Source organism: Eucyclogobius newberryi, unplaced genomic scaffold, assembly GCF_026437365.1.
Source record: "Eucyclogobius newberryi isolate DKJ021-1_F unplaced genomic scaffold, fEucNew1.0.hap1 SCAF_1, whole genome shotgun sequence".
Taxonomy (NCBI): domain Eukaryota; kingdom Metazoa; phylum Chordata; class Actinopteri; order Gobiiformes; family Gobiidae; genus Eucyclogobius; species Eucyclogobius newberryi.
In genome coordinates, this window is record NW_027315723.1 from 20,729,989 (window position 1) to 20,752,991 (window position 23,003).

The following is a 23,003-nucleotide window of genomic DNA, read 5'->3' on the forward strand; positions in this document are numbered from 1 at the left end:
AAGCAAGTTGGGGAATTTCTTAAACTGTTTTTAAAATTTATGAGGGATTTTCCGTATTTTCCGGACTATAAGTCGCACTTTTTTCATAGTTTTGGCCAGGGTGCGACTTATACTTATATTTATACTTATATACTTATACTCCGGAGCGACTTATATGTGATATTATTTGTTATTTTCACACTTGCAACCGCATTTCATACTCCAGTGCAACTTATATATGTTTTTTATATAAGTCGCACTGGAGTATAAGTCACACACAGTATAAGTCACAAAATACGGTATTTTAATTTATTCTACCCCAAAATATTTCCCTAGAAGAGACAAATCAGGAATTGCGGCGTACAATAATGCGGTTGGCCCAGTTGGCATCGCGGGGCTGAATTCCAAACGTTGTCCGTAGTAACCCACTTAGCGACCAAATAGGTTACGATGCGTCCCAGAAACTTTACCCCAGAAACCGACAGAACATTTAGAAGCGTTTTGTGACTGTCGACTGAAGCTGTAATGATGTCAAAGAAGAGCTCGTGTTTGTGTACCGCGTGCTCCAAATTACTCCATTATATTTGCTTCATTATGGGTTATTATTATGTAACTCAATATTTGCCACTGGCCAATATTAATATTCATTTTTAATCTAGCTCCTCATTGAAAATTACACTGACAGCCAGAGATGAAGATGATTAATTAGTTGGTCTTTGCATACTACTACTACTACTACTACTACTACTACTACTACTACTACTACTACTACTACTACTACTACTACTACTACTACTACTACACTACTACTACTACTACTACTACTACTACTACTACTACTACTACTACTACTACTACTACATATATAAAAACATTAAATAATAATAAATAAAAAGTTTTAAATCAAATTCATTAAATGTATTCCAAAATAACTATGTGTTCTGGACACATAAAATTAAGGGATTTTAATGACTTCAAGCTTGACGAATCCAGTTCATACAAAAAAAGGAGCTTCATGCGAGACGACTGGAGCTCTAATTATTTATTCGATCCAACAGCATTGCAAAGACAAACAAAACGACTCATTAACTATGTAAATGTAAGTGTGGTCTCTACAAACTGAAGTGATGTTGAGGACGTTTGTTACACGTACTGTAGCTCGTTACCCTCCGTCGTGCCATTATTTGATTTTTAAAAAGTCTATGGTAAAAATGAATTTTGTGTATCAATTTCTCTTACGATCCTGCGGTGTTGCGTCATGTCACATGTGTGTACATTTACGTCACCTTGGCGTCGCCGCTGTGCGTTGGAGCGATGTGTTTGTTGCGTGTACATTTACGTCACCTTGGCGTCGCCTTTTTGCGTTGGAGTGATGTGTTTGTCGCGTGTGTACATTTACGTCTTCTTGGCGTCGCCGCTGTGCGTTGGAGCGATGTGTTTGTCGTGTGTGTACATTTACGTCACCTTGGCGTCGCCTTTTTGCGTTGGAGAGATGTTTATCGTGTGTACATTTACGTCTTCTTGGCGTCGCCGCTGTGCGTTGGAGAGACGTGTTTGTCGCGTGTGTACATTTATGTCACCTTGGCGTCGCCGCTGTGCGTTGGAGAGATGTTTGTCGCGTGTGGTCGTTTGTGGCGAGGTCACGCAGAGTTCGTAGAGAGGTCCACACTGCCGAGGGCCCCCCTGACCGCTCCTCGATCAAACACCAGCGACAAACAAGTCGAGCAGAAGCGCCCCCTGTGTCTCATCGCTCTCCTTTTCTGTCCCTCTCTCCGTTCTCTCCATCAAATCTGTCTCTCTCCCAAATGTGTCTTTCTCTTCTCTTTTTCTCCTTTTCTCTTTCCCTAAACTATCCTTCCCTTGCCCTGTCTTACTGTCTCTCATCTCACCTTTTTACATTTCTTTCTATAAAGCTGCCCATTTTATTGTAGCATTAACTCAAACTATTAACAATAAAAGCAATTATAGATAACTTTATTGCCATGCCGTGGAACATTCTAGATAAAGGAATCTCATGGCCACGGAGTAAAGTATCTAAACTGTTTATTTTATTATATTTATGTCATTTTGCTTTCCTTCTCCCCAGTAACGTACAAAAGAGGATATGTAGTGTTAGCAGATGCTTACCAGAAGCACAAACATTCAGAAATCTAAACTTAAAGTTAATTAGTCTTTAGCTCAGATGCTAATAATCATCTAAAATAAAACACCAAAAAAATTTCACATACTAAATAATGAGTTTTAACGAGTCTTTAACCTCAACTAAATGTGGTTGAGCCAAAACCCTCTTGGCTAGTACAAGTTGGCAGTTTATGAGGGCTATTGCTAATGCAGGGAGCTAGCCGAGTTGCAAAGCGATAGCTCATAACATCGTCGCGTCTATATATCTGTTGCGTATTCTCTATAAGAAAAGTTACATTCTCCTTTGACTTTAGCATCCTTTCATAGTCTTTGGGAAACACTTTGCAGTCATTATTTCTTGTCAATCTAAAATGTGATTGATTGTTTTCTCTCTTCTGTGCAGGCTCTGAGGGCTGGCTTCTACCTCAGCTGACTCGGTTTGCGGTGACAAAAACGTGGAATATTTTTCGTTAATCAGTGGCGCGGACCCTTGAAGAGATCACCCGTTCAACGACACGTCCTGCTATGGTCAACATAGACTGACCACTTCTCCTGGAAAAGCATCTCTTAAGACTGTGTGAGTAATCAAAGATGTTTTCTTTTACGACGCAGTGTGGTGGCTACTGTTTGTGTTGCAGATTTCGGAAAAAGAACAGTTTGATACACGTGTCCAGGGTTTCGTTAGATCTATTGTTCCTTTGTTTTTGAAGACTTGTAAAAGTGTGTTAGTTCAGGGACGTAAAAGTTTGGCTTTCAGATTCTAGTAGGTGATGATCTCATACTCTCAGAGCTAGTTTTATCTACTGTACTTTTCAGACATTAAGCCACTGTTTTTTTTCGCATGCTTTGAACCCTGCGGCGCATACGACGGTGCGGTTAATTTGTAGGTTTTACTGGCTAACGGCAGGAACAGGAAGTGCAAGCATTTGACACACTGTAGAAGAAGACGTCACTGGCCTTTGTTCTCTGTACTTTAAGCTTCAAAACGCTGTGTGTTTTATTACAATCGGAATCATATTCACAGAGAAATGAGTCTAATGAGGAAGTGAATCTAGACGCTTGACAGACATGTGGAGCTCGGACATGTGATATACGGCGGTCTGTAGTTTAGGACCTGCCACAGTGAAATGACCTGACCCCTGCATGGGGTGGACCATATTTCACCTGCTAAGTACGAGAGCCCCAGTCAACCGGCGAGTGTAAATATCTCATGTTACAACGTGGGCACTTGCGGCTTATTGACAGGTGCGGCCCGTATTTGTACATATTCTTGTTTCGTTGTAAATTTCGTTTGAGCAGCTTTTATTCAGGAGCGCTGTAAAGCCTGAAAAGTGCGCTATTATTGTATTTGTATAAGGAATATCTGCAAAGTAATGTTCTTAGAAACCCCTCTCTGGTACCGACGGGAAAGGGTCTGGGATGAAAACAACTTACTTTTTTAACTTGGGATGAAAGTTAACAGTTATGATGTGATTAAAAGCTTGGGAAATATCTCTACAGACAATTTGCCCTAAATTGACACCTTTCTGTAATAGTATTGAAAAACAGATGTTGGATAAGTACTGGTATCGAAAACATCAAACGGTATCCAGCTATAAATGTTCTATTGGTTCTATTGGTGACTTTGTTCTTTAATTTACATCATTTTCCATTAGATGCTGGAGGCCTTTAGTATCTACTGTACAAAGTATTCCAAAATTCCAATAGACTATTAAAAACCAGCCTGGAAATGTTTTTGTTCGAGTTCGTGATCGATTGATTTTGATTTTCAAACCGTTGGCGTTGCGGAGCTGGCGTTGACTCTTTGCGCTGCTCTGGTTGCTTTGTTGTAATTAAGAGAAATGGACCAAAAGTTGAATGGGCCAAGCGCTCCACGCCCGATACGCACTGGATTATGGGATTAGAGAACCGGTTTGCTCTCTAAGCTGTGACCAAACATTACTTTGTTTGTTTGCCCCTGGGATCAGGATAGAGGTCTTTTAAGGACGTTCGCTTTCACTGAACCCTCGGTATCCTTTACGTTTGATCGAATACTTCCTTAGTGCCAGACAAACATACGTGCTCTGGGATAAAAGTCGTTGGAGTTTGGGAGTTTTCGCTGTTGTTGTTGTTGTTGTTGCTGTGGCAATCACGGGGGCCATTTTGTGAGTGGAGACAGAGCAACGTTTGTGGATTAAACGTTTAAATTAACATGTGATTGTGTGTTTGTGGTCCTGATAATGCAGAGGACATCACCTGTCTCTGTCAGGACATTTCTTCTCTGAATTATGAAAATGAATACCGTATTTTCCGGACTATAAGTTGCACCGGAGTCGTATGTATAGCCAAAAAATGCATCAAAGAGAAGAAAAAAATATATATAAGTTGCACTGGAGTATGAAATGCAGGTGCAAGTGTGAAAATAACAAATAATATCACATATAAGTATAAAAGTATAAATATAAGTATAAGTCGCACTCCAGCCAATACTATGAAAAAAGGTGCGACTTATAGTCCGGAAAATACGATATTCACCTTAAAAACTTATTTTATGCAGAATTAAACCGTTTGTGCCTTAACACCTTACGGACACAACCGTTGATTATTATTCTGTTTATTTCATGATCATTGCGATAAATAGAGAAATCATGACATAAAATGAAAAGTATGTTCAAGATTTTTGGGGTAGAACATGAGCATTGAGTATTTATTATAAAACGATGAGTAAAAGTACAGCTCCCTGTTTGTTTTTTTGAGTTGTTTCGTAAAGTTTTCTACCACAAACACAACATAGAGCTGGAACAGGACATTGGTTATTATCATAGGTTACCATGGTGACATTCTCTCCTATTATGTCCATACTTTGGAACATTCTCTATGCAGATGGATGCTGTGGAATATTACAGCCAAATAAACCACATTTTTAGGAGAAAAAAAGGGGGGGGGCTCCTTCAGGCCAAGAAAGAGTCAGGTTTTTGGAGAGGCAAGCTCGCTCACAGTAAGCTTAAAGTCACTGTACATACTGTAGCTTTCAAGTGGCTGAAGTAGGAGTCGTGATATTATTTATACCATATTTTGTTGCACTTATTAGTCACTGTTTGTACGTCATTACATTTCTCTAGAAACATGATGAAATTAGCAAATGTTACCTCAAACTGTTCTCTGATTTGATGTTCCCCTTCCTCCGATAACATACATAACATACATAACATCCATAAGGGAAACACTGAACACAATGGGAGGAATGCACCGGGGCGGGGGGGCCGGGCGGGGGAGACGTGAGCTCTCGAGGTGCTGTCCCCAGTCGAGACCTTGACTGAGAGTTTTGGGCCACGGTTCTGACAGGAACAGACCCAGAGAGAGACACAAAACACGGGCACAAATGTGCTTTTTAAGGAGGCTGCTGCAGTATTTATTCTCCCTGTAATGGGTTGTTTCCTAGTCAAGAGTTTACAACAATTTCAAATGGAGGACAGGGACCAATGCAGCGGGACGGTGGGAATCGGCTACTATTTTTATAAAGACATTATCACGTTCATTATTTGGGGGATTTTCTGTTTGATTATCTTTGATGTCGACAAACTCACTGTTGACTAGAAAAATACCCCACTATTTTAAAGTACATTTCTGTAAAAAAAGGTGATTTTGCTTTAGTTCCCTTTTGACTCTTGACTTTGTGCAGATTTTTGTGTGGATGAATGTGGATAAATCCAGGATTTGGAGAGATATTAATCCCAAACCAGGTCAGGACATCTGCATTATAACAGGAGAGGATGCACACAAAGTGGAAAAGAAGAAAAATATATCAGCCATTGATGGAAACTAACCATTATTTTAGTACTCGTCTAGTCTAACAATTATTTCTATTGTGCACTGAGGATTCTAGAAAGAGAATATTTACGAATAAAATGTAGAAAACCCCATAGTTTATTCTTTTTAACATTCCCTTTTATTAATGCCACTGTCTTTGGTCTTGTGCATGTGTTTTAGAGTCCATACGGTCCAGATAATGATTACGATTACCAAATGACTGTTTAGCTTTCTTCGTAATTGTTTATATTTCATTTTAATTTAGTTCATGATTGTTGGACTAAAGCAAATACATCAAAGCCACTCCCTCCACCTGGTCTGCCATCGCACCAAGAGAACAACCACACCAGGACTCACAGCTCCTCCTCCTCTGCACATGTGACCACACCAGGACTCACAGCTCCTCCTCCTCTGCACATGTGACCACACCAGGACTCACAGCTCCTCCTCCTCTGCACATGTGACCACACCAGGACACACAGCTCCTCCTCCTCTGCACATGTGACTACAGCGGGACACACAGCTCCTCCTCCTCTGCACATGTGACCACACCAGGACACACAGCTCCTCCTCCTCTGCACATGTTACCACAGCAGGACACACAGCTCCTCCTCCTCTGCACATGTGACCACAGCAGGACACACAGCTCCTCCTCCTCTGCACATGTGACCACACCAGGACTCACAGCTCCTCCTCCTCTGCACATGTGACCACACCAGGACACACAGCTCCTCCTCCTCTGCACATGTGACCACAGCGGGACACACAGCTCCTCCTCCTCTGCACATGTGACCACACCAGGACACACAGCTCCTCCTCCTCTGCACATGTGACCACAGCGAGACTCACAGCTCCTCCTCCTCTGCACATGTGACCACACCAGGACTCACAGCTCCTCCTCCTCTGCACATGTGACCACACCAGGACACACAGCTCCTCCTCCTCTGCACATGTGACTACAGCGGGACACACAGCTCCTCCTCCTCTGCACATGTGACCACACCAGGACACACAGCTCCTCCTCCTCTGCACATGTGACCACAGCAGGACACACAGCTCCTCCTCCTCTGCACATGTGACCACAGCGAGACTCACAGCTCCTCCTCCTCTGCACATGTGACCACACCAGGACACACAGCTCCTCCTCCTCTGCACATGTGACCACAGCGAGACTCACAGCTCCTCCTCCTCTGCACATGTGACCACAGCGGGACTCACAGCTCCTCCTCCTCTGCACATGTGACCACAGCAGGACACACAGCTCCTCCTCCTCTGCACATGTGACCACAGCGGGACACACAGCTCCTCCTCCTCTGCACATGTGACCACACCAGGACACACAGCTCCTCCTCCTCTGCACATGTGACCACAGCGAGACTCACAGCTCCTCCTCCTCTGCACATGTGACCACAGCAGGACACACAGCTCCTCCTCCTCTGCACATGTGACCACACCAGGACACACAGCTCCTCCTCCTCTGCACATGTGACCACAGCAGGACACACAGCTCCTCCTCCTCTGCACATGTGACCACAGCGAGACTCACAGCTCCTCCTCCTCTGCACATGTGACCACACCAGGACACACAGCTCCTCCTCCTCTGCACATGTGACCACAGCGAGACTCACAGCTCCTCCTCCTCTGCACATGTGACCACAGCGGGACTCACAGCTCCTCCTCCTCTGCACATGTGACCACAGCGGGACTCACAGCTCCTCCTCCTCTGCACATGTGACCACAGCAGGACACACAGCTCCTCCTCCTCTGCACATGTGACCACAGCGAGACTCACAGCTCCTCCTCCTCTGCACATGTGACCACAGCGGGACACACAGCTCCTCCTCCTCTGCACATGTGACCACAGCGGGACTCACAGCTCCTCCTCCTCTGCACATGTGACCACAGCGAGACTCACAGCTCCTCCTCCTCTGCACATGTGACCACAGCGGGACACACAGCTCCTCCTCCTCTGCACATGTGACCACAGCAGGACACACAGCTCCTCCTCCTCTGCACATGTGACCACAGCAGGACACACAGCTCCTCCTCCTCTGCACATGTAACCACAGCAGGACACACAGCTCCTCCTCCTCTGCACATGTGACCACAGCGGGACACACAGCTCCTCCTCCTCTGCACATGTGACCACAGCAGGACACACAGCTCCTCCTCCTCTGCACATGTGACCACAGCAGGACACACAGCTCCTCCTCCTCTGCACATGTAACCACACCAGGACACACAGCTCCTCCTCCTCTGCACATGTGACCACACCAGGACTCACAGCTCCTCCTCCTCTGCACATGTGACCACAGCGGGACACACAGCTCCTCCTCCTCTGCACATGTGACCACAGCGAGACTCACAGCTCCTCCTCCTCTGCACATGTGCACATTTGCGTGCCACGGCCTGAACTCCGCACACGAGTAGAGATCACATTCCTCTCGTGCATTTTGCGAACAGAGTATTTTAAGTGCGCATAATGGCTTTCGTTTACGCAGCGTAATGCTTTGTGTTCATTATGCTTTTCCTTGGACCAGAATATGTAATACACCATAATGGCACGTCTTGAGTAAGTGCCTTAACTCTCCTTGGCGCCTTGTAATGGCTTTGCTTAAAAAGACTGAATTGATTCGCCGGTTTCTCGAGCCGCGAGGTCTCTATACCGACGGCATGTTTGTGTGTTCGAGACAGACAAAGTCGAGAGGAAAAGCAGATGAGAGAAAGTTTGCACGGGGCCCATACTTTAGTCGTCCTCTCCGTCTTTACCGTCTCCCCGGTGAGTCGCCTGGCAGCTTGTTTGCCCATCGAACAGCGGGAACCCGAGGTATAGAAGCACAGGCCCTTTCAGTAGTGACAGAAAGTAGTAGATTCATTTGTTTTCACTGGCAAGCTAATTAAAAGCACTGCAATAGTTGTCATTTGTGTATTTGGCTGTAGGGTTTGTACTTCCTCCCGGCGTAAGTTTGAGTCTGGCGAGTGAATCGGTGATAGTTCAAGTATTTTTAGTAAATGAATATGAGAGTGAATGTTCTGTTTTTTGTATCTCCACGTTAGAGGCACAGGAGCGTGATCTGGGAGCTCGAATGCAGAATTTAAACAGTGACTTTTACTGCGTTATACACTAATCTAAGCCCTGATACTGTTGCCTTTCAAGTTTTGACACAAAACTGTAACATTTTATATTCAATTATATTTATTTTTGGTGGAGTAAAGTACAGCTAATGATTGTTTTAGTGTCAGAGATTCATTCTTTGATTAGTCGACAAATCAAACAATTATTTCCATTTGATGTCATTTTTTTTCAATACATTATCAACCAAATTAAGTTTTTTTGTGTTTTTTTTCTTTGCTTTTTTTCCCCAAATTGGGACTAAACCTGTAACTAAACCAGGACTAAATCAAGACTGGATCAGGACTAAACCTGAAACTAAACAAGGATTAAACCAAGACTAGTACATGTCCAAACCAAGTCCACATCAGGACTAAAACGGGCTCAATTCAGGACCAAATAACGATAAACGTGGCCGCACGCCGAGTACTTTTTTATAGTTGACTAGAAATATGTAACTCTCTGCATTTGACCCATCCTTCTGTGACGCTGGATAAACCCGTCAGGAGTGTGACCTTAGCCCGGACACACGCTCCACACAGAAACCCTGTGTGTGCCAAAGCGCCGGATCCACTCAGCCGCCGTACGAACCCGACACGATAACTTACGGTGCGTTGGCGAGAGTGAAATTATAAAGTTCTCTGATACTCGAAAACATCTGTCAAAACGTCTGTTTAGTCCTGGCAGACTTTAAACCAATTCGTGTTTTGTGCTGAAGCCCAGTAATTACATGAAAATTAAGACATCATAACTGTCATACGCACAATGGAAAAAATAATCGCCGGACTCAACTTGAAAATAGACGAATTCAACAAACAATGGACAAAATGGGACTCTTTTTGCGATACTTTTTGCCATAATATGCTACCTTTTTATTATGCTATGTTAATTTTATTTTCTACTAATCCTGAGTTCTCAATGCTCCTACCCAGCCCTGCTTTCTTTTCCTTCTGAATTTATTTTCATTACTATTTTCACTTTACTTTATTTATTTATTTTAATATATATAATATTTTTTTAATTTATTTAAAAATATATATATATATATTTTTTTTTTTTATTCCTTTTATTAATAAATAGGTATGTATGTTTTATGTTCTGTTTTTTTTTTTTTTTTTTTTGCTGTATGTTTTTTTAAAAGAAGAAGAACAAAAAAATCAAGACTTTTCCCATCCATTAAATTAAATGGTAAACTTTCTAATCATGAAAACATTTGCATTGCCTGAACTCAGCGCGTTCACCTGCCGATCACCTGCCGATAACCTGCCAATCCCTCCCTGAAGAATGCATCGCGTCAGGTCTAACTATTTGCACCGCAGCCCATCTGTTTACAGGAGAACGCCTCTAGGGGGCGCACCACCGACCGCGCCCACTTACTCCTTCGTCCAATTAAGACCCAGTGACGGCGTCTGCTCTGCCACAGTCTCCAGGCGTCGCCGGATACAACCAACGAACGCCTATGTCCCTCCATCTCTCTCTCTCTTTCCTCCCTTTCTCCCTTTCTCTTTCTGCCTCCTCTTTCTCGCTTCTCTGTCCCTCCGTCTTTATCATTCCTCGATCTCTCCATTTGTCTCCTCATTCTCTTTCTTATCTCATCTCTGTTTGCTTGCCATCTTCGCTTCTCTCTCTCTCCCCTCTTTCTCTCCCCTTTCATCCCCCTCTTTGTCTCCATCTCTTCACGCTCTGGCGATGACTGAAATGCACTTGCTTTCTCATCCCCCTCTCCTCTCCTCTCCTCTCCTCTCAACACTCTCTCTCTCGCACTACTCAATTTTACCAGTGTCTTTTCTCTCCCCTTCGCATCTCTCTCTTTCTTTCTATCCCTCCTTTTTCCCTATTCCCTCCCCATTCTTAACCCCCTCTCTCAATTCATTCTTTCTCTCTCTCCTCTCTCAACTTTTTTCTCTCTCTCAGCTCTCTCTCTCCCTTCTTTCCTCTCTGTATCATCCCCCTCTCCTCGCTCTTTCCTTTTTTCCCTTTCCTCCCTTCTCTCACCTTTCTCCTCCCCTCGCCATTATCTCGTTCTCTCCTTCTCCTTCCTCCTTTTGCCTCTCTCTCTCTCTCTCTCCCCTGTTTCTGTCTCCTTTCTCATCCCCCTCTTTGTCTCTATCTCTTCACGCTCTGTCGATGACTAAAATGCACTTGCTTTCTCATCCCCCTCTCACTTTCTCTCTCACTACTCAATTTTACCAGTATCTTTTGTCTCCCCTTCGCATCTCCCTCTTTTTTTCTATCCCTCCTTTTTCTCTCAGTCTTTCTCTTCATACACTTTTGATCATTGAAACACCCATACCTTGCTCTCCTCTCCCTCCCTCCCTCCCTCTCCTCTCCTCTCCTCTTTCTCTATTCCCTCCCCATTCTTATCCCCCTCTCTCAACTTTTTTCCATCTCTCATCTCTCGCTCTCTCTCCGTTCTTTCCTCTCTCCCCCTTCCTCTTTTTTCTTCTTCCTTCCTTCACTCACCTTTCTCCTCCCCTTGCCATTATCTCTGTCTCTCCTTCTCCCTCCTCCTTTTTGCCTCTCTCTCTCTCTCTCTCTCTCTCTCTCTCCCTCTCTCTCCTCACACTCCATGGCTCATTGAAATACCCACGCCTTCCCCTCCCTCTCCTCCTTTCATCCCTCCATTCACCCCTTCCGCGTCCTCTCCTCCCAGCGTCACTCTTTATCTTGTACCATTCATTGGGCTAATTTGATATTTGGGCTCGATAGGCGTCTGAATGGGCGGCCTCGTGTTTTCACATACATTCACCCGCATCTCGCACATCTCTCATTTTGTTCTCCTTTTTTCTTCCCCCTCTCCGTCTCTCCCTCCTTTTTCCACGTCGCCATAATAGAATCCCGGCTTCAGCCCCTTCATGTGTATTAGCGGCGTTCTGCGCGCTAATAGCCTGCTAATTTCCCCGCCTCTGATTTGCTAAATTGAAAGACATTTGCATGATTTAGCTGGCTGGCTCCCTCTTGCTCAAAGGCACGTCTGCGATCGAGAGAAGAAGAAAAAAACGTGAAAATAATTGCACGTTTGATCAGACGTGAATATCTGTTTAGCCATTCAAAAGAAACATGTCGCTAAAGAGCTGATTTTCAAATGACTGTATTGATTTACCAAAGCGACACTGGCTTCATCGCATCTTCTGACGAGTTATTTTTATTTTCTTCTTCTTCTTCTTCTTCTTCTTCTTCTTCTTCTTCTTCTTCTTCTTCTTCTTCTTCTTCTTCTTCTTCTTCTTCTTCTTCTTCTTCTTCTTCATCTTCATCTTCATCTTCATCTTCCTCTTCCTCTTCTCTACTTCTTCCTCCTCTTCTTCCTCCTCTTTTTCTTCCTCTTTTTCCTCTTCTTCTTCTTCCTCCTATTCCTCTTCTTCTTCTTCCTATTTTTCCTCCTCTTCTTCTTTCTCTTCGTCCTCCTCTTCTTCCTCCTATTCCTCTTCTTCTTCTTCCTCCTATTCCTCTTCTTCCTCCTATTCCTCTTCTTCTTCTTCCTCTTTTTCCTCCTCTTCTTCTTCCTATTCCTCTTCTTCCTCTTTTTCCTCTTCTTCCTCCTCTTCCTCCTCTTCCTCCTCTTCCTCCTCCTCTTCCTCCTTTTACTTCTTCTTCTTCTTTTTCCAATCTTACGTCTTCACGGTCAGTCGTTGGCTTTGAAAGGAACGAACCCCCTGATCCGAAAGGCGATAAACACAAAAGGTTGTACTGGTGGCTCTCACCATCTTCTTATCGCTGCAGTTCAAGATGTAAAGTGAATAATAGAATATATATATATATATATATATATATATATATATATATATATATATATATATATATATATATATATGGAGTTATGGAGGACGACAGTCGCCACTGATTCAACTTTAATTTGTGTTTTTTATGATGCTTTGTCTCTTCTTGATAGAACGTAAATAGAACAGAGAATATAACACGGAAAAGCGTCCACGGTCTTTCCTTGACAGAGCGGTTATTCGTACGCCCTTTCTTTTGCTGGCAGGCGAAAGTACGTTTCAGAGGTGTCCCTCTGTTGTTTTCATTGCAGGAGTTCTAGATACACACTTTTAAAAAAAAAATGTAATGTTGAAAAGTAATAATAGTTTAATTTGGTAATGGACGAATTTGACCCGACTGTGGACCAACAACATTTTTTTTTAAATGTATGTTTGTTTGTTTTTTAAATGTCATTTTATTTTATTTCATCTCATCTTATTTTATTGGTAGATGTCTAGTTTTTAAGTTATTTTTCCTAATTTGTCTCCCTGGTTCTGTTCTGCGTGTTATGTATTGCATGTTTCAATCTTTTAACTAAATAATTATGAATGGTCGGACAGTCCCAAAGTACATGATAACGACGGTCGTTACCTGGCAACCACAATTTCTCCAACTAGACAGATCTCCCTGTGAATAATGTTCACTTTGACGTGGTGTTTATAAAATACTGTTTGTGCACTTTTTTCAACAATTATTTCCAAACTTGTTCTCACTCTTCCTCAGTCACAACAAAATCTCTGTAAAAGAGCAATATTTGAAGCCAAACGGTAAAACATGTCAATAAAAGCTGATCATTTGTGATTTTCTGATAAACCTGTGCAGAAATAAACGTATGTCAAATTTTGTGCTGAAATTAATGGATTCATTGCAACCAACCGATTTATTGAGATAAATGTGAACTAATTCCATATTCAAATAACTGTTACCTGGTCTATACTAGCGCTCCAACTAGTCGTATTTCAACAATCGTTAACAAACTCTAAAACACATGTCAAGACCGCGGCGTTATTAAATCAAAATGTCAAAAAAGAATAACCTATTTCTCTATTTAAGACTTTGGGTCAGCATAATTCAACCTTTGTGTGGTTAAAAATGTATCTACAACGCCTCAAAGCGCAATAAAAATTATAATTTAACAAGTCAACGGATCAGAGAAAAAATAATTGCCCACTAAAATACTAAAATAATCATTAATGACAATTATTTTAGTCTTTACACAGACTTCAAAGATGCCCTAGGCTAATGAAAGAGATTTTACAGTTCATTCAAATTAAGGATCACACTGAAATTAAATGATTATTTGGTGTTTCTGGTAAAAAAAATCCCACTTTTTTGCAAGTACTCAATGGAGATAATAATAATAATAATAATAATAACTTTTATTTATATAGCGCTTTTCAGTGACCCAAAGACGCTGAACATAATAAAAAAAAAGGGGGGGGGTATTTACAGACAGGGGGGACAACACGTACAATACACATTAATATACAGATGTCCTCGAGCTGCGCTACTTTAGCTTTACGTGAAGTCGAATTGGGCCAAAACTTCGAGTCACAGGCTTTTCACGATCCAAACGACTAATCGGTTAATCGAAAGAATCACTTAAGTATTCAAATCAACTTAACAAAGGTGATTTCCTCTCCATTCTTCCGCTCCAGACCAGGCAGTGTATCTCGCCGTCTTCACTCGCCACTGACACTGGGCAGAGGGTGGGCGGGTCATGCTTGGCACCCCAGATAAGTGGCTCCTCCCCCCTCCGGCGCTCTCTGCGTTAATGAAGAGATGGTACCACCGTGTTCCCCACCAGGAGCTCTGGCATCTCTGCAGCCCTCACTTTTCTCTCTCCTCCAATTCTCCCCTAATGTCGCTCGCCCCGGGGGTCTTCGCCGGGATTATGGGAGTTGTGTCACGGTCGGTAAACGACGCCGACACCTAAAGGGAAAGGCACTCAAGTAAAAGTGCTAGGACTCTTACTCAAAAAGAATAGTAGAAAAGAAAGCTCAGGTACTATTACTACTAATACTGCTTCTATTTCTTTTGCAACTTGTTTATTTCGGTGTCACAAATGTTTCTTTTAGCGTTTTGTAACTTTCCATTGTCATGTTTTACGCTGAGCTTGTCACGCGTGTTTTCCTACGTGGTTTTCAAACTACAATTAGCAAATATACTGAACTAAAACCATTACCTGCTGCTGTTTTCCACAAAGAACACACGTTTCAGCAGTCAACTCCTCAATGATTGTTTTTGCAATTAGTTGGCTTGTCAAACGATTATTTTTACATTGTCAAGCAGATAACTGTCGCTAGTTTTCAAATTTCACAATGGAAATCGACTCCTGCCATCCAGACGTCTTACTTCTGCTAGAAATGTTATATTCTGCAGCTCTGGCGTTCCTGTAAAGACAATTTTCCTCTGAAATTGACCCTTTTTTCCACCTGTGAGGCGAGCCAACATGCCAGGGGCCGTGTGCGACTGCAGCGCTGCATCAAGGGACCCAGACCCAGACTTTGAGCCAGGTTCTTAGCTGGAGGATACTGTGCATGACACAGACACAGAGAGAACATGCAAACTCCTCACAGAAAGACCACACACAGGAATGAAATACAGGACTTTCTTTAGAGGGCTGAGGAAAACGATTGTGATGTAGAATCTGGCTGTTAAGTACTGAGATATTTACATTATTGCGATATTTGAATGTCAATTAAATGCAGTTTTGGTCTAAGTATGCAGGAATGTCTTCTCTTTTGTCACATGTTTACTGCAGTAGCCTGGCACCTACAGTGATTTGCGTGTACCTACATTATCCTACTAATGCTTAGAGACAATGGTACAAAAGATAGACCTCATGTGGAAAAACATAAATAAACGTTTTCATCTTAAAAACAGTGCATTTCTGTCAGATGCATTCTGGTGCAATAGTTCAGATAACTTATTTACTGTATTTTCCGGACTATAAGTTGCAACTTTTTTCATAGTTTTGGCCGGGGTGTGACTTATACTTATATTTATACTTATATACTTATACTCCAGACCGACTTATATGTGATATTATTTGTTATTTTCACACTTGCAACTGCATTTCATACTCCAGTGCAACTTATACGTTTTTTTGGCTGGGCCGACTTATACTCCGGTGCGAATTATAGTCCGGAAAATATACTTAATTTCATGTACATATCAGTAGTGCTGAGCAGCTCAGACTGGAAACTATGCATTAATTAAGTATCGTACTGTATCGGACATTGTCAAGTTTGCATGGTAACTACCTCTGCTGGGTTGATGTTGTATGTGGTGCGTATTAGTGTCTCTATACTGATTTTGATCCTGATTTTGATCCCACACGATCTTTTTTATACATTTTCAACTCAAAATATGACTTTGTTTTCATGTGGTCTTATACTAGATCTGATGAAGCTCAAGATCATTGGGCGGCGCTCTCTTGGGTGGGGTTTGCACGTTCTCCCCGTGTCTGTGTGGGTTTCCTCTGGGTGCGCCGGTTTCTCCTGCCACTAAAACATGTACAATAGTCTCTCTCAGGGGGATTTTCCTGCTTAAATACAATACGTCAATAAAACTGACAAGGTGAAATTTCTTCCTGTTTCTCATTTTTTGTTGAATTATTATCTAGTTTCGATGCTAGTTATATAGATTAGTATCAGATTTTCAATGCGACAACTGTAGCGACTGGAATGTATATTGTCGTTTTTTTGTGCCCCTCGATTGTCTAATCCGATACTTTTACGATATATTTTACAGCCCTACTCGCTTTGTCGTTCTGCTGCTGCTACTAGTTTACTGCTACTATTGTGACCAACTCTACTTCCACCACTACTACTCCTACCAGTTCTAACCGTTTCCTCTTGGACCTACATTCTGCTTTCTACCACCTCCTTGCGTCTCTCTCCTCCTTCTTTCTCCCTGATAATGTCGCTGGCCCCGGGTCCTTGCTGGGATTATGGGAGTAGTGTCACGCTCGGTAAACTGTGCGAGGCCCCGGGGAGATCGCTCCCTGAGAGGGGCCCGGTGTGGTGTTCGGGGGCCGGCGAGAGAGAGGGAGAGAGAGGGAAGAGGAGGCTGGATATGTTGGGGGAAACTGTGGGAAGTGTACGCTCCCAAAACGGCCGGAGGGATGTAACCTTTATCAAAGTGAAGGGGCCCCGCGGCGGAGAGGGGCGCATAGCAGAGCTTAAACTGTCGGCGTGGTGGAGCGAGATTCAGGTGGTGCAGCGGGGTTCAGGAGCTGGAGGCAGAAAAGGTTTGGGGCGACAGAGTGACAGGAGCTACATCTCGGAGAGCGAGCAAACACACGGACAATACGTGGTTAAAAAGGGAATCTAAGAGCGGAAAGTTGTGGATTCTTTTAAGCTAACGTAGTGGTCCAACGCACGAAAAGGGCCACACGCTCATTATCGTTCTTTCTCACGGATTAAACGTTGGGGATCTTTGTAGCGCACTACCGTTCTTGACTCACTTGCTCCTTTCAAAGCTTAGAACTTAAACTATGTGTGAGCCCCACCTGTGCGCTTAGGCGTGAATGGAAACGTGCCGAGAGGAAGTGGAAAAAGGAACATGTTTCCCAGGGCGTTTTAAGAGACTGTTTGAGCATTTTATCAGAAAGCTGTAGGTCGTGCCAAATCTGGGTACACGTCCAACCTGATATCCAAAAACAGTCACGGACCACAAGTGCTTTTCGGTGCCTTAAGTGAACCCTAAGTGCCGAGTGAACCCGATTGTCAAAGTCATTGTGTGAAAAATGTCTCGATGTTTTTGTGGATAGTGACTCATCTTTACCTTGGACTGGCGTAGACCCTCTTTAAGACCTGATTGTACTGTCGGTGTAGTCCCTCATTCGTCCAGGCGTGTTCCATAGTAGAAAAAGCTTCAGTTGTAGTCATCTGGACTCAGTTTGAAAAAATAGACGTTTCGACTCTCATCCAAGAGTCATTGTCAATAAAAGAATTTAGATCGAGAACTCCGATATTAATACTGTTCTGTGGTAAGACCCGCCCATTGGGAGGAGCCTTCCTGAAGTAGAAAGAGTTGTTTGTTTCAACAGAAACTCCCCCCTTGTATCTACCGAGCTAGCCTATTCAGAATTTTAATGGCCTATTAGAATCCTCTTTGTCTTTGTGAGACCCTGGCTCAACCACCCTGAGTACCTGATTAGCATCTAAATGTCTTGGTCCTGGTCCTCTACCTTTCCAGGGGTTCAGTATTCCATTATAGATACCAGGAAGATTGAATCTTAGCCCTCCATTTCTGTTTAGAGAAGGTCTTTCTTTTTTAACAAAAATAGCTTCCTTGACTCCTCTTTCAAACCATCTTTTCTCCCTGCTTAAAACCTTCACCTCACCGTCTTCAAACGAGTGATTAGAGGCTTCAAGGTGGAGATGCACGGCGCTCTGAGGTCCTGAACTAGTATTTCTTCTGTGCTGATAAAGCCTCTTGTGTAGAGGCTGTTTTGTCTCACTTAGGTGAGACAAAACAGCCTCTACACAAGAAAAAGGTAGAGGACCAGGACCAGGGCATTTAGATGCTAATCAGGTACTCAGGGTGGTTGAGCCAGGGTCTCACAAAGACAAAGAGGATTCTAATAGCCCATTAAAATTCTGAATAGGCTAGCTCGGTAGATACAAGGGGGGAGTTTCTGTTGAAACAAACAACTCTTTCTACTTCAGGAAGGCTCCTCCCAATGGGCGGGTCTTACCACAGAACAGTATTAATATCGGAGTTCTCGATCTAAATTCTTTTATTGACAATGACTCTTGGATGAGAGTCGAAACGTCTATTTTTTCAAACTGAGTCCAGATGACTACAACTGAAGCTTTTTCTACCTGATTGTACTGTGTGTTTGGAGCAATTTGAACAAGTGTCTATTAGTGAAAGGTCAAACGTTGTGGAGTGTACACTTGATTGTGCTCCCGTCCAAAATTGATTTTAAGATACTCTTGATGGTTTTGAAATGTTTTAATGGGTTGGCTCCTCCTTATCTTTCAGAGCTTTTGTCTGTCCATGTTCCTAGTAGATGATTGAGGTGAGCAAATCTGATGACCTTCAAAGTTCCGAGGTCACGGGGACCAGAGGGGACCGGGCTTGTGCAGTAGCAGGTCCAAGACTCTGGAATCGTCTTCCTCTGGGTATTAGAACAGCCCAATCGCGGAATATTTTCAAATATTTGTTGAAAACCTTTTTGTTTACACAGGCTTTTAACACACGGCGAACAGAACATTTTAATAGTGTTATTAGGCCCGAGCCCCAGCAGGGCGGAGGGCCTATTGCTCCCGCAACGCTGCCGAAGGCAGCGTTGCAACTGTCTGACCAAACATGCGGGCTGCGCCCGCATGTTTGGTCAGACAGTTTGGTGCCCCGTCGCCCCTGGCAAGTACAGTGAACTAGCCCATGCCGAAGGCATGGATCATGCATACTTACTCCTGCTATGACAGAAATAGTCAACAATTAGTGAATGGGCGTAGCCCATTCACTAATTGTTGACAACAGCAGCGCGAAGCGCTGCATTCCTCCAAAAACACTCATGGCATCGTCCCGTACGCGAGAATCCATGCCGCAGGCATGGACCATGCTTGTATCTGCTCAAATCAATGGAAGTCTATGGGGAGTGGGCGGGGCATCCCGACGGAATAGGGAGTGACGAGCGCGTAAGCGCTCGTAATGATGATTCCACCCCATGGCGGCATGGGGAAGGCTTAGAGCTTTCAAACGATGTATAATTTGTTGTTATAGTGGAAACGGCTATATTGTTTTTGCTAAAAATATTATAATTTTTATTTTTATTATTTTTCTTGTTCTTCTGCTTTTTGATCTCTAATTTGACCCCCTGAACATGCTCAAAAACTCACCAAACTTTGCCCAAAATTCAGAATCGGCGAAAAATTTGATTTTTTCTGGGCCATTTTTTTTTTCGTTAAAAAATGGCGCGACAGCGCCACCGACAAAAGTCAAAATACATTGCGCCTATGGGAGACGCCCCGAGGTCAACTTTGGCGTAAAGCTACGAAATTCGGGACACGCATTCCTCTCGTGAGGACGAACAAAAAAAATCATTGTGGCCACGCCCCCAGACTTACCCTATGGCCGCCATCTTCCTTTGAAAATGAAAACACGCTGTGTTAGTCATTTTGTTCACGTCAAACTTTGACGAACTCCTCCTAGGGCGTTTTGCCCACCAACTTCAAAATCGGCGTACGTCCTCTGGACAAGTGGGGCATCTAAAGTTATTCAATTTTTTGAGATACCTTTTACGGTCTGTGTGCGGCGCAGCCGCAAAGTTGGACAACTTATTTTGGAATATTGCAGATCTAAAAATTGCTCCCATTTGATCAAAACCAGTCCGATTAGTACTGTCCCTATGGGAAAACCGCTAAATCTCTTGAATATCCACATTTTTCTGTTTCACACTTTAACGAACTCCTCCTAGTGCGTTTTGCCCATCAACCTCAAAATCGGTGTACGTCCTCTAGACAAGTGGGGCATCTAAAGTTATCCAAATTTTAAGGATAGCTTTTACGGTCTCTGTGCGACGGAGCCGCAAACGTTTCCCTGAATTCTGACTATTTGGCCTTCAGAGTGGCCTATAAACAATAGAGTTTTTCCAAATGACATGATATTTTGAACAAAATTCTAATTTGCCATCCTGATCATACAAGTATGAGAGCCAAAGTCATATTTTGTACGGCGTAACCGTAGCGATGACAGAAACATCCCATGTTATCCTTATGGGAAAATCGTAGAATCGCTCAAATCACCACATTTTTACGCTTCACACTTTAACAAACTCCTCCTAGGGCGATTGTCCGAACAAACTCATATTTGGGGAAAATCATCTACACAAGCGGGCCATCAAAAGGTATCCATATTTTGATTCTAAGTAATACGGTCTCTGTGTGGCGGACCCGCAAATATGTCACAAATGGAAAAACAGCGAAATCTTTAAAATGACCACATTTTTACGCTTCACACTTTAACAAACTCCTCCTAGTGCGTTTGGCCCACCGATCTCAAAATCGGTGTATCTCCTCTAGACAAGTGGGGCATCTAAATTTATTCAAATTTTATGGATATCATTTACGGTCTCTGTGCAGCTGAGCCCCAAACTTTCCGCAGAATTTGGACTATTTGGCCTTCAGAGTGGCCTATAAACAAGAGTTTTTCCAAATGACATGACATTTTGCACACAATTCTCATTTGCCATCCCCAAAATAAAAGTATGGGAGCCAAAGTCATATTTTGTACAGCGTAGCCATAGCGATGACAGAAACATCCCATGTTATCCCTATGGGGAAACCGCAAAATCTCTAAAATGACCACATTTTTACACTTCACACTTTAACAAACTCCTCCTAGGGCGATTGTCCGATCGAGTTCATATTTGGGGAGACTCATCTACACAAGCGGGGCATCAAAAGTTATCCATATTTTTATTCCAAGTGTCACGGTCTCTGTGCGCTGGAGCTGCACATTTGACCGACATTTGTGTTCATTTGCACTGGTTAAGCACAGCATTGTACATGTCCAATGTGTCGCTGTCTTAGTTCTTAGACAATTGCGTTAGCGCCAACTCTGTAAAATGCAGAGAGCAGAGTATATATATATATATTAAAAACATCCGACCTACCTACCTGAATTTTATTTTCAATGTTACCGGAAACACACTATTTATTCTATTTGGCCTTAGTAAAACACTTACTTACTTACTCTTTCATTCACATTGTCAATATGTCCTAATTTCTCTTGTCTATGACCAGTTTTATGAAATAACGAGATAGCGAGTGTGAGTGACATAAACGAGCAGTTAAAAAGCACTTTACTTTTTGGAGTTATATATTGAATTGAAATTACTTAAATTAGCTTCTACAATAATTATTTGTATTAGTCCTTATGATTATATTGTGACATAAATAATCACTATTATCGATTAGCAACAATAATCTTGATAATCCTGTTTATAGAGTGATATACTTTTGGTTCTGTTGACGATGTCCATGGGGCAGTATATGTGGTATAAGTGACTGAATGTGGTATGGTGGCTTAGTGGTTTGCATACTGCCTCACAGCCACAAGGTCGTAGGTTTGATTTGTAGACCCAGTAGAGCCTTTTTGTGTGGAGTTTGCATGTTTGTCTTTTGATACTGATGTGAAAAAATTAATATCTGAAGAATCCTCCTCATGAAAACAACATTTTGGCAATCTATCAAAGTGCTGGTCTCTTGTGTGTACTTTTCTGTTCTTTGTAAAATCACTATGTGTGGCCATACCAATTTGTCATTGCTCGATCTTGGAGGCTAAGCAGGGAAAAGCCTGGTTAGTACTTTGATGGGAGAGTGCTGGATGCCAGGTGTCACAAGGGGGCGGTAATGCACACTGTCGTTGTGTCCTTGGGTAAGGCGCTTCACCCACCTTGCCCCCAGTGTCCACTAGGCTGGTGTATTAATGAGAGTGTGTTTGCCAGTGTGAATGTCGGACAACAATTAGCCCATGGCTATAATGCGGCGTGTCTCTGAACATGTACTGTCCTGACCAACGCAACAACTACTGATACAAAAGTACTGTATGTATTCTGCGGCACGTGGCAGTGTGGCTCCCACAGGAGCCTCACAAGAAAGAAAGTTGAATGTTTCGACTCCTGGGCCTCTCTCCCTGTGTCTGAGTGGGTTTCCTCTGGGCGCTCTAGTTTCCCCCATCAACCCAAAACACACACAGTTGTTTAAGTGTTTGTTTACACTTTTGTATCTGCTTTTACCCCCTGTCTCATGGGACTACGGATAAAAATGTGTGTATTTACAGCATTAGCTGTTCATTAATACAGGCTGTCCCATTCAAATAAATAAATAACTAAACTAAACTCCAGCTACGGTGGTGCTGACCACTGAGCACATAGACCTGGTCCATAGACTGATGTCCCAGTGGCTTTTAAAGGTCCCATAACATGCAAAATCGACTTTTCAGAGCTTTTAACCTTCTTACATTGCTATTTGTGCTTCATATATGTACCCAGAGTGTTTTTTTGATTGATTCCCGCAGTGTTTAGCTATATTACAGACTTTCTCCTTTCCTCGAATCTCCAAACTGACGGGCGGTGGGGCAAGACCGCGTCATAAGGGCAAGCACGCGTCATTATCCCCCCTCTGTTCTGCGCACGCTGTAGAATAAACACCAGATTTATTTAGGCTCAAAGATTTATTTAGGCTCAAAGTAGTGTTGATCTGAAGTTCTATCGTTTCTCACTCAC

The 23,003-nt window shown here is 42.9% G+C and overlaps 1 protein-coding gene across 1 annotated transcript in view; it reads left to right on the plus strand.

Annotated features, from left to right (window-relative positions):
• The first annotated feature begins 2,509 nt into the window (after nucleotides 1-2,509).
• The window catches only part of LOC140355276 (kelch-like protein 29), a 420,755-nt gene continuing 400,261 nt past the window's right edge, over nucleotides 2,510-23,003 (plus strand). Inside the window, exon 1 of the mRNA XM_072440142.1 lies at nucleotides 2,510-2,677. The gene's annotated coding sequence lies outside the window, so the exon portion shown is untranslated. The remainder of the gene's footprint in view (nucleotides 2,678-23,003) is intronic.